Raw genomic sequence first — 11,487 nt, 5'->3', positions numbered from 1 at the left:
AAATCGATAGTTTGTGTATGTAATTCAAAAAATAGAATTGTTCATGTGGTCTTTGGCATGATTTAAAAGTTTGTGTGTGAAATAGCCGGAAACAACTAGTTCATAGGGGAATAAATTATTTTTCCGTTGCTCATGTGGTTTTTAGCATGGCTTAAAAGTTTGTGTGTGAAAAAGCTGGGAACAACTAGTTGATAGGGAAATGAGCCATTTTCCCTATGGAGCTGCGTGTTGAATTAAAGAAGTTTGTTTCGCTTTTCAGGGTAAATTTTTCATTATTTTGTTTTAGTACTATAAAGTTTGGTAAATCTATATTCCTATATATATAATTACGCATGAGAATGGCAATTATTTCGTTGATTAACAACCCCATCCTATTCTTTTTTTTTTTCGGTTCCTGATCATGTTTCCCTTTTTTACGTTGAATCATAGTGTAATCTCAAGGATATATATACGAATGCTGATACTGTTCTTCACTATGTTATATCTGAGTTCGCAAAAACATTAGCGGTGAGTAAATCTCATTCATGTTCCGTTCGAATGATTGTCCTTCCATGTTAAAATCTTGTTTGATTTACAATGTGTTTTACAGAGATGCGACTGTTTTTCTCGAGTAGTATTAATTAGATAAACAAAGAAATTAGCAATGTACTTATAACTTATTCAATAGTTTAAGATGTTTTTTGGTATCAACACTAGCCATTGACAGTCAAGTCTTTTGTTCACGATGCTTATTCCTTTTGGTAAATGATATTTTGTTCCTTTGTTCAATAGTTCTAACGGTCATATTTCCACCAAATTTAAAGAAATAAAACTCGAAAGAACCCTTGTTTATTCCTTTGTTCATGAACACATTATTTGTTTTTGTATCAGATAAGATTATTTAACTTTTGTTCATCAATCCATTAGCTAATCTTGCCCTTAGATCTTTCCTCAATATTTTCCCGGATGGAGCTTTAGGAATGGAGTCAGTGAAGAACACCATCTTAATTCGCTTGTAGTGAACCACCTATACAGATCATCACACCAATATTTAATAAGACATCTAAGTTTTCACCAGTTTATGTTTCCCATGTTGAAGACCGGAAGTGAAATCTCAAAATGTTACCTGTTTGTTGATACAACTCGTGACATCATCTTCAGTTAGCTGAGACCCTTCTGATCTAACCACAAACACTACCGGAACCTCACCAGCTATTTCATCCTTCATTCTGAACATGAAATATTATTAGAAGGTACACACATTTAGAGTTTCAAATTGAAAATTTCCGTATGCTTCAATTTGGAAAAATGAAATATCATTAGAAGATACACGCATTTAAACTCACGCGACAACAGCAACATCCTCAATAAAAGGATGAGAAATAAGCAATGCTTCAAGCTCAGCTGGAGCCACTTGATAGCCTTTGAATTTGATTAGTTCCTTCAAACGATCAACAATGAAGATCTCATCATCGTCATCCACAAACCCAATATCTCCTGTATGTAGCCACCCGTCTTTATCTATGGTTTGTGCAGTAGCTTGCGGATCATTCAAATAACCTAAGAAGACCAGACCATTCCTTTTCTATCAAAGTATTCTTCCAAGGGAGAAAAAAAATACTAACAGGAATCATTAAACTTTGTTTTACCCTTCATAAGTTGATCGCCACGGATGCAGATTTCGCCTGGCTTGTTGTGTGGTAAGGAGACTCCAGTAATGGTATCGACCACTTTCATCTCGGCGTTCCTGATCACAGTCCCACACGAACCAGACTTGATTTTGAACGGGTTCTTTGCAAATGCCAACGACTTAGCCACTTCCCATTTCAGTCATTCCATAACTCTGAAATGTGTTTTTGTTTTAGTCATTACCAAAATTTAAGAAATGAAAACATTTGAATTTCTTTCCCCACCATTGTAGCATCCCACTATTTATTTTTGGTAAATTAATATTTTAAAATTTAATAAACTATAATGATTCTAGAATTTTTTAATATACTAGTGTTTATGTACAAATAGTTGAATAACATTGTAGTGAATATTACGATAGCTATAAATAATCAATGGAAATATAATATTCTAGTAATCCAACCCCAAGCATTTACTCTTGGTAGATGAATTTTAAAGTATGAAAATTTAGAAATTCGGTTTATTGGATTATTGATTTTAAGATCTTAATTAGTAGAAGTATTTGTTACTGATTTAAAGATTTTTGAATTTCATTCAAAATCATATCTTATTCTTTTTTTTTTAGTTTTCACTGATTTTGCAATTCTTTTGAATTCTCTTATTATAGAGATATAATTTTAAAGACAATTTTACTCATTAGATTCAACTTTAGAAATATCATGTATACTTATAAAAATTTAAAGTCTATGTAACAAAAAAGTACACACAGAAACAAAATGTTATATTATTTTCGTAATTGTTCAAAAAAAAGAGAGTGAAAATAAAATTAACAGTCATGAAAAAGTGGTGCCAGAACAATTCGAGATAATATAATCTATAATCATGAGAAATTCCTATAGTGATTTTGAATAAAATTATTTTATATGAATAAAGATCATGCAAACACAGAAGCAAAAATCAAGCAAGATAACACAAAATGTTAAAAAACATTACTGAAAACATAAAAAAAAAACTACTTAATACCAAATAACAATATTTTATGTAAAATAATTTTGGAACTCTTTTAAAAATGTATATATTTACTTTAGAAAGAGAAATTCTGAGAAATAAATAAATAAATATATATATATATATATATATATATATATATATATATATATAATAATCAATAACATCATTGACAATTCATATAAATATTTGGTAATTAAGAAGTAATTAATCAAATATTTATCAAATTTAGTTAACTTTTAAAAATCCAACTTAAAAGAAATTCAAATACTATGCAAATTATGTCTCTAATACCCTTAAGATAAATTCAACACTTCAGCAGATTTCGAAGTAATATAAATATCTATTCTTTTAAAATATAAGTCATGTGTAATGTTTTATTAATTTGGACCATCCTTTAATTTTTTCAAATATATTTTTTTTAAACTAATAACACATAGAATCTTTGAACTACTTTAATCATAATATCGTTTGATATCTTTTCATTTTAAATATACAAATATATACTTTAAAAAATCTTAAAAATCTGTTTGATAATATTATAACAAGATCTTAATTTTCAAAAATTATATGTAAATATTTTAACTAATTTTGTAATTAGTTTTAAAATATTATTATACATTAATATATTCAGTTATCGTTTATAAAATAAAAAATAAAAATTTTATCCTATTTTTAATATATTATCTATTGTATAATCATAATCAGTTGTATTAAAGGAAATTGTTATATTGAGATAAATATGGTAAATTATATTAAATAAATAAATTTATATATAATTTTTTTCATAATTATAAATATTTATGTTCGAAAATATAATACATTGGAAATATAAGACGGGTTAACATTAACAAACTAAATAATATATGTATAAAATTAACATGTATCTCATTAAAGTTAATAATATAAAAAAAATTTAACTATTTTAATCGTGATATCTTTTGATTTTAAATATATATATATATATATATATATATATTTAAAAATTATTCTAACAAATCTGTTGATAAATATTTTAACAATTTTAATTTTCAAAAAGTTTATGTAAATATTTCACTAATTTTGTAATTAGAAATGAACTATTATTATGCATTAATATATATTCAACTATCGTTTTTAAAATGAAAAATCGTATTCTATTTTATAAGCATAATCAATCATCTTAAAATAAAATTAATATATTGAAACAAAAATGATAAATTTATATTACATTAATAAATTAATAAATTTTACTTTTATAAATATAAAATATTCATGTTAAAAATATAATATGATGACAAAACAACTTAACATTATCAAACTATATAATACATGTATAAAATTAAGATTTTTCTATATACAATAATATATTATCTAAAATAAATAAAAGTAAAAATTATAGTTAAAAGAAAATCAAGCTTTGAAAGGCAGATCAGAGTTTAACATAAATTAAATGCAAAATAACTTTCAAATATGTTGTTTCATGCATATATTAATGGGGGTTTACCAAATATGACTCAAAACTTGATTTTGATTGCAAAAGTATACCCAAACTTGAATCAAATGCAAAAGTAACCCAAAAACTTTGTGAAATTACAGCCACCCCCTTGTGACCAAACAAAAAAAAACAGAACTCATTTTTACGAATATATCCCCGCTAAGTCTTCTAAGTCTTCTGAGATTCTGTTAAGTCTTCTGAACGCCGTCCACGGAAGTGGTCTGGTATAGTTTATCATAAAAATAATTTATAAATTTTGTAAAAAATATTTTGATAAGCGGAAAATTAAAATCATGTAATTATTAACAGTTTTAAATGATATAAATTAAGATATAATAAAATTGAATTGTTTTTAACATAGATGAGTGAAAGTAGTGAATCATGATATTCTTTGGTCTAGGGTTTGGCAACATAAGTTGTAGTATTGTATGTATTCTTAGGGTTAGATTTTGGAAATCTTAAATGTTTTTTTGAAAAATTAAAATTTTATCTACATGTGATTATTTCTGTGTATAGTAAACATTTTTTAAGTTTAATTTGATTTTATGAAGTGTTTAGTTAGTTAATTTAGTTTAGGGGTTATGTTTAGGTTCTAGACGACTAACATGTAAGTCGTCTGGGAAGTCTTCTAACTCCCGCTAAAAATATTTTAGTTTCCCGCTAAAAATATTGAAGTCTTCTGGGCGAGTTACAAGTAAGTCATCTAGTAAGTCTTCTGATCGAAAATATTTAACCTTACTGGAATTTTTGTCTCCATATATAAAAAAACATTTACACATTCTCTCTCCTCCTCTCAAATGACTACAACAAAAATGGTATGTTCCTCATTCTAAAACTCTCCAACCTCTCTCTAATCTTTTTGAACTTATAAACACCAAACTTTATATCAATTTATTGTTTTTGTCTCATGTTTTTCTCAATAGTTTATCTTGTTTTGCAGGTTTTTCATCACATGGTTCTCATCTTCCACTCATTTAAAGGTAGATTTAATAATTTTAGATATGTATTTGTGTGTTCTATAAAGGTATATCTATCTAATATTCTACTCATTTTCTATGTTTTTAAGTCATTTGAACGTTTTCGGAGATGCAGGTTTTTCAGATCTGGATTTGGATATGCAGGTTTTTCAGATCTGGAAGACTTCTGGGCTAGAAGACTTCCAGACGACTTTCAGGAAGACTTCCAGGAAGTCTTCTGACGGAGTCTTCTCCCATGTCTCCCTTTCATAATAGATCTAAGCGTTTTGGTAAGTTCTTATGTTGATTTTTCTTCATTTGGTAACCTCATGTTGCATAAAATTCATACTTTTTTCTCAAACTAAAACTCTTTAAACCCAATCTAATCTCTTTGACTTCAAAACACTAAACTTTACATGAATTTTTCATTTTTGTCTCATGTCTTTCTCACTAATCTATCTTTTTGTTACAGATTTTAATCAGATGATTCTCATCTTCCACTTGGATATGTACTTTGTGTGTTTTATAAAAGTATGTATACCTAATTTTTCACTCATTTTCTCTGTTTTTAAGCCATTTCAACGTTTTCTGATATAATATGCAGGTTTTACAGATCTGGGTTTGATATACATGTTTTTCAAATATGGATCAGACTTTGGAAGACTTATGGGAAGTCTTCTCGGAAGTCTTCTAAAATATAATGCGTTAAAAGACATCCAGGAAGTCTTCCAGACGACTTCCAGGAAGTCTTCTGACGGGGTCTTCTTCCATCAAGTGGATTCTAAGCTTGTCTTTGTAGAGGAATGATCTATAATAGTTTTGTTTGTGGTCTGTTTTGTGATTTGCATGTGTACTCCTTTAGTTGTGATTTTTTATGTAAATTTGAAGAGATATTAATGAAAAAGTTTGGTAAATATGTTCATTTTCAACGACATTATCTTGCCAAAATTACTTGACATAATTGAAGTTATTGATACAACTTCAATAGCAAAACAAAATAACACAAAAAATTAATCAAATTTATTACAACTAAGAGAGAAGAATTCTCAAGAAAACTTAGTCAAATTCACAAAAGATAAAACATTACATAAGTTCAAAGCTAGAAGAACACTTTCATTAGATACATAAGTAAAAAGTATATCTTATGATCTGAGAAGACACATTAAACCATGTTACTTGATATTCTTGAATTTACTTAACACTTTTGAAAATTAAATAAACATATCTTAAAGTTACTTAACAAATTTACAAAAACTAACGTAGAAGACTTCCACGAAAGTCTTCTCAATTAGCTAGAAACTTTACTAAGCATGAATGTTGGTAACCTTATAAATATCACCAATTAAGTTATAAATTTCATTCAGTAGCCCCAATATTGACTAATATACATGAATTAACAAAAAAAAAATTAAAAAACCTTTATAGTTTTAGAGAAAATGAAAGTTTATTAAACATTGACGCAGACGACTTCCACGGAGGTCGTCTGGTAAACTTCTAGGAAGTCATCCATTTAGGTTAGTTTTACAATTGATTTTTAACGTAGACGACTTACATGGAAGTCCTCCATCTTTGTTTGTTAAAAAAAAATTGAGACGACTTCCATGTAAGTCGTCTAGGGAAAATGGGTTAGTTTTGCATTTGACCGGATTGTGTCAGAAATTTGTTGACTTTCATGTAAGTCGTTTCAGGTTAGTTTTGCAATTGAAAAAAAAACAAAAAAAATTATTTTTTTCTAGACGACTTACACGGAAGTCGTCCGTGCGATGACTTACATGGAAGTCGTGCAAGATAAGCAAGTTTTGACCAGAATCTCTGAATAAAATCATGGAAAACTTTCGTGGAAGTCTTCTGATGGACGACTTCCGCGTAAGTCGTCTAGACAAAAATAATTTTTTTTGTTTTATTTTTCAATTGCAAAACAAACATGAGACGACTTACATGGAAGTCATCTAGGTATAACAAAATATTGATTTTTTAATTTTCTACATGTAAGTCGTCTAGGAAAAGTCAAATTTCTGACACAATCCGGTCAAATGCAAAACTAACCCGTTTACCTTAGACGACTTACATGGAAGTCGTCTCGATTTTTTTTTAAACAAACAAAGACGGACGACTTCCATGTAAGTCGTCTAGAAAAACACATTTAAAAGTCAATTGCAAAATCAACCTCTGCACTGACAAGAAGACTTCCATGTAAAGTCGTCTGGACAAACAGATCTGGAAAAAAAACTAATTTTATAGTTTCAACCAGTGAGATAACTTGTTTAGCACACAAAAGTCTTCTCCAAGCACCCAGAATCTCAAACAAAAGTTACCCACCAAGAATCATAAGCTTCAATGGCTCTATGAACCATAAAAATTTTAGAATCAAAATCTTGGGTTTTTTTTGGATGAATGTGGAGAGAAAGTAAAGAGATGTTGGTTTTGGTTCATAAGAATTGAGAAAGAAAGAGTGTAAATCGATTTTTAGGTGCATTAAGAGCTTCAAATTGGTTGTTCGTGGTGGTTGGTATATTGATGGCAAAGGCAGTATTGTGAATACTTGAAGAAGATGAGGGTGATAGAGTAAAATATGCATTTTCAAAAAAAAAAAGTGATGGCATTTTCGTGAATAATCTGAACTTCGAGGGTGAAAGAGGCAAGTCAAAGTTCCAAAAAAACATAGGTTAGTTTTGTGTTTGACTTCAAGTTTTGAGTCATATTTGCAAAAAACACTATATTAATTTGTTTAATAATTAAACGCAAATACAATAAGAAGCAACAAATACATATGACAGTTTTAAACAATTGATTAACTACAACATATAAAGTATAAAATTATTAAATCATTGTATCTGAAATAGTTATATAAACATTTAAATATATGATTAACTTTATAAAAATGTATGCTACTTATAATCTAAAATAAATATCTATGTATATAAAAATGAAAAACAAACGTTTGCGCGGTTGCGTGGATCGAGATTTAGTAGTATGTTAAAACTTGCACATAAATCTATTGAGAGAATCTCCAAAAGACACTCTATAACTTTAAATATGAAGTTTTTTGATCTCCAAAAGGAACTTGAAATTTTTTGCTCTCCAAAAAAGAACTTCAAAACTTCCAATTTGAGTTTTGAAGAGTGAAACTCTATATTTGAAGTTTCACTACTCAAAACTTCAAATTTGAAGTTTCTTATTTTTATTTGCATTTAGGTCCCTACAATCACACATCATCTTTATGATTCATAAATATTTTCTTGTTTATTGTTTTAAGTCTTAAAAAATTTATATTTCATATTTATTTTAATTTTTGTTTACATATTTTAAATTTTACACATAAAATTAAATATAACTTTAAAATAAGATTTAAAATATTTAAAATTAGATTTAGAAAACAGTAATATACAAAACAAAACTTAACAAAAAAGATTTTTTAAAATTACATGAAGACATAACTATTACACAAATTTAAATATTACAACAACACTATTAGTCAGGTAAGTTTGATCCGGAACCTTCAAATTTTTTTAAATATTGTCCAAATTTTTTTGTTATACTGAAGATGGTTGTTGTTATTGTTTTTGATGTCTTTGTCGTACAATTATTTATTATTCATATCGAATATATTCACGAGTATTAATATCATCAAAAGAAAAATAGTATTTTAGCAATATTTTATGTTTCTCTTTTACTTTCTTGTTCCGATCTTATGTATGTAAGAAATAAGATAATTGTTATATATATATATATATATATATTTTTGTTATTTGAAAATAATATTTTTAATTATAAAACATTAAGATATAAATAATTATAATGTAGTATTAATAAATCAAAAATATTTGTATAAGATATTTTATAAAATAGTTTCTAAAATATTTCTAATATAAAAGTGCTTTTAAAAGTTTATCACAATAATAAACATGATTTTAGGTATTTGACTTATTGTATAATTAAAACGAATTTTATATTAATAATATTAGATTTTATTTTATATTACCTAACTGATTATAAATTGATATGATAAATTATAAAAATAAAAGAATATTTTTTTAAAAAAATTAGATAATTCTTATATATGAATTTTGTTGCTATCTTGAAAATAATATTTTTTATTTTAGAAGATTAAGACATAGAAAAATTTATAAATAAATATTAATCAATCAAAAATTGATTTTGTTTATGTGTCAAGTTTCCATGATTTTAGGTATTCCGTTGGGCAATACCATGATGCAGGCCATACCTCGATCTAAGATTACGTGGTTTTTGCTTTAAAAAAAATGTATATAAATAATATTAGATTATAAGTTATATCAGCTAATTGATTATAATCTAATATGATAAAATCATCAAAATAATAACATATTTTTTTAAAAAAATAAGATAATTCTTATAGATATATATTTTGTTGTTATCTAAAAATAATATTTTTTATTATAAAACAATAAGATATAGAAAAATTTATAATTAAATATTAATCAATCAAAAATATATGTATAAAATATTTGCATTATATAAGTGCTTTTAAAAGTTTATCACAATAATAAGATATATATTCTGATGAAAATATTTATCATAAATATATATATATATATATATATTGATGTTTTATTTAACCTTTTTGTTCAAAAATTAAAAAATCTATTTATTATATTAATTTTTAAAATTAATAAAACATAAACTAATAATTATTCGTAAGAAAATCGTTACACCTAATTTTGTAATATTTCAAAAGAAATTATTATAAGTAAGAATATTCAGAGTTCGGTGACATCCTGATCTGGACAATTCTAGAGCTTGATTTGGTGAATTACTAAATCGTTTCTTAATTATTTATACCATGTGCATGATTGCTGTGTATTACATAAAAAATCCATTTGATTACTGAGGAGACAAATCTTCACACCTACTCATAACTACCACATGACCCGTATCATATGTAATCTATTCAAATCAAGAATCACTACTCAATCTCAATTCTCGAATCTCAACAATTACTCAATCTTAATCTCATTACTCAGTCAAATTTCTCGAACTTCAATAATTTGTAGAGTCCTTGCACTAAAATTAATGACGAAATTTTAAAATAATTGTAAAAGTGAGAGCATCATTAAACTGACCTGACCAAATATGGCATTGGGAAGCTTGAGACGCACTGCGTCTTCAAGCTCCTTCGTCAATGCACCTGAGCCTGAAAACATCATCCTCACCGAGCTCAGGTCGTATCTCTCCGTCTCCTGCGAGTTAACGAACGCTAGAACCACCGGTGGGGCCATCGGAACCACCGTGACCTTATACTTCTGAATCATCTCCATCACCATATTCAACTCGAACCTAGGCAGGATTAAGAACGCCGCACCGGCCCTCATCGCGGAAAGCATCAGCAAGTTGTGCGCGTAAGTGTGGAACATTGGGAGAAAACATATCATGACGTCATCTCCGGTGAAGTTGAGATGAGGGTTTTCTCCGTCGACTTTCTGAGCAGTGCTCGCAACTACTCCCTTGTGACTAATCATGACTCCCTTTGGAAGTCCGGTGGTCCCGGAGGAGTACGGCATCAACACCGTATCGTCCGGCGAGATCTCCGGTTTAGGAAGCTCTGTCTCGTCAGCTTGCGTCAGTTCCGTGAAACTCACGCAACCGTCAGGTAACGGAACGTCGTCGTCTCCGTCGTGTACGCAAACAATCAAAACGTTTTCAAGGTTTGTTAGCTTATCGACGTAACATGGCTTTGTAATGATCATCTTCGCGCCGGAGGCTTGTGCCTGTTTTGCGATCTCCGGTTGGGTGAATAAAGGATTCGCGGGTGTAGATATGGCCCCGAGGTAAGCTGCACCGAGCAAAGATAGAGCAAACTCCGGCGAGTTTGGGAGAAGGAGCATGACAGTGTCACCATGGCGGATCCCGAGCCGGTAGAGTCCTGCAGCGATACTCCTTAAAGTGATTTGTACGTCGGCGTAGGTGAAAATACGTCCTGTGGCACCGTCGATGAGACATGTGGCGGTGGAATCGCCGCCTCCGTCGCCGGAGAATTTCTGGAAGAGGTAATCGGTGAGAGAAAGGTGGTTAGGGATGGAGATATCAGGAAGTTTGGATCGGAAAATGAAATCTTGAGATGGTTCTTGATTCTTTGCTAGAGAAAGTGTTTCTTGTTGTCGTAGGAGCGCCATTTGTGTGGAGATTCTAAACAAAAACAAAGATAAACACTACGCTCGGTATTCCTCGTTATTTCGTCGTAAAAGAGGCTTTACGACGAATTAGCGAGGAAACGCGTTTGCTCGTTACACGTCTGCCGTAACATATATTTCCTCGCTAATTCGTCGTAACTTAGCGAGGAATATATTTCGTCGTAAAGACGAAGTAGGGCGATTCGTCGTAAAGACCACGTCAATATTCCACGTAAGGACGTCGCTATAATTCCTCGTAAATACCTCGAAAATAGTTCCTCGTAATCTA

The 11,487-nt window shown here is 29.0% G+C and overlaps 1 pseudogene; it reads right to left on the bottom strand.

Annotated features, from left to right (window-relative positions):
* Positions 1-711: 711 nt before the first annotated feature.
* On the bottom strand, positions 712-11,304 carry LOC106397772 (annotated as a pseudogene).
* Between the last annotated feature and the right edge of the window lie 183 nt (positions 11,305-11,487).

This window comes from Brassica napus, chromosome C5 (genome assembly GCF_020379485.1).
Source record: "Brassica napus cultivar Da-Ae chromosome C5, Da-Ae, whole genome shotgun sequence".
In the NCBI taxonomy this organism is placed as follows: domain Eukaryota; kingdom Viridiplantae; phylum Streptophyta; class Magnoliopsida; order Brassicales; family Brassicaceae; genus Brassica; species Brassica napus.
This window is presented reverse-complemented; position numbering and strand designations above follow the sequence as displayed.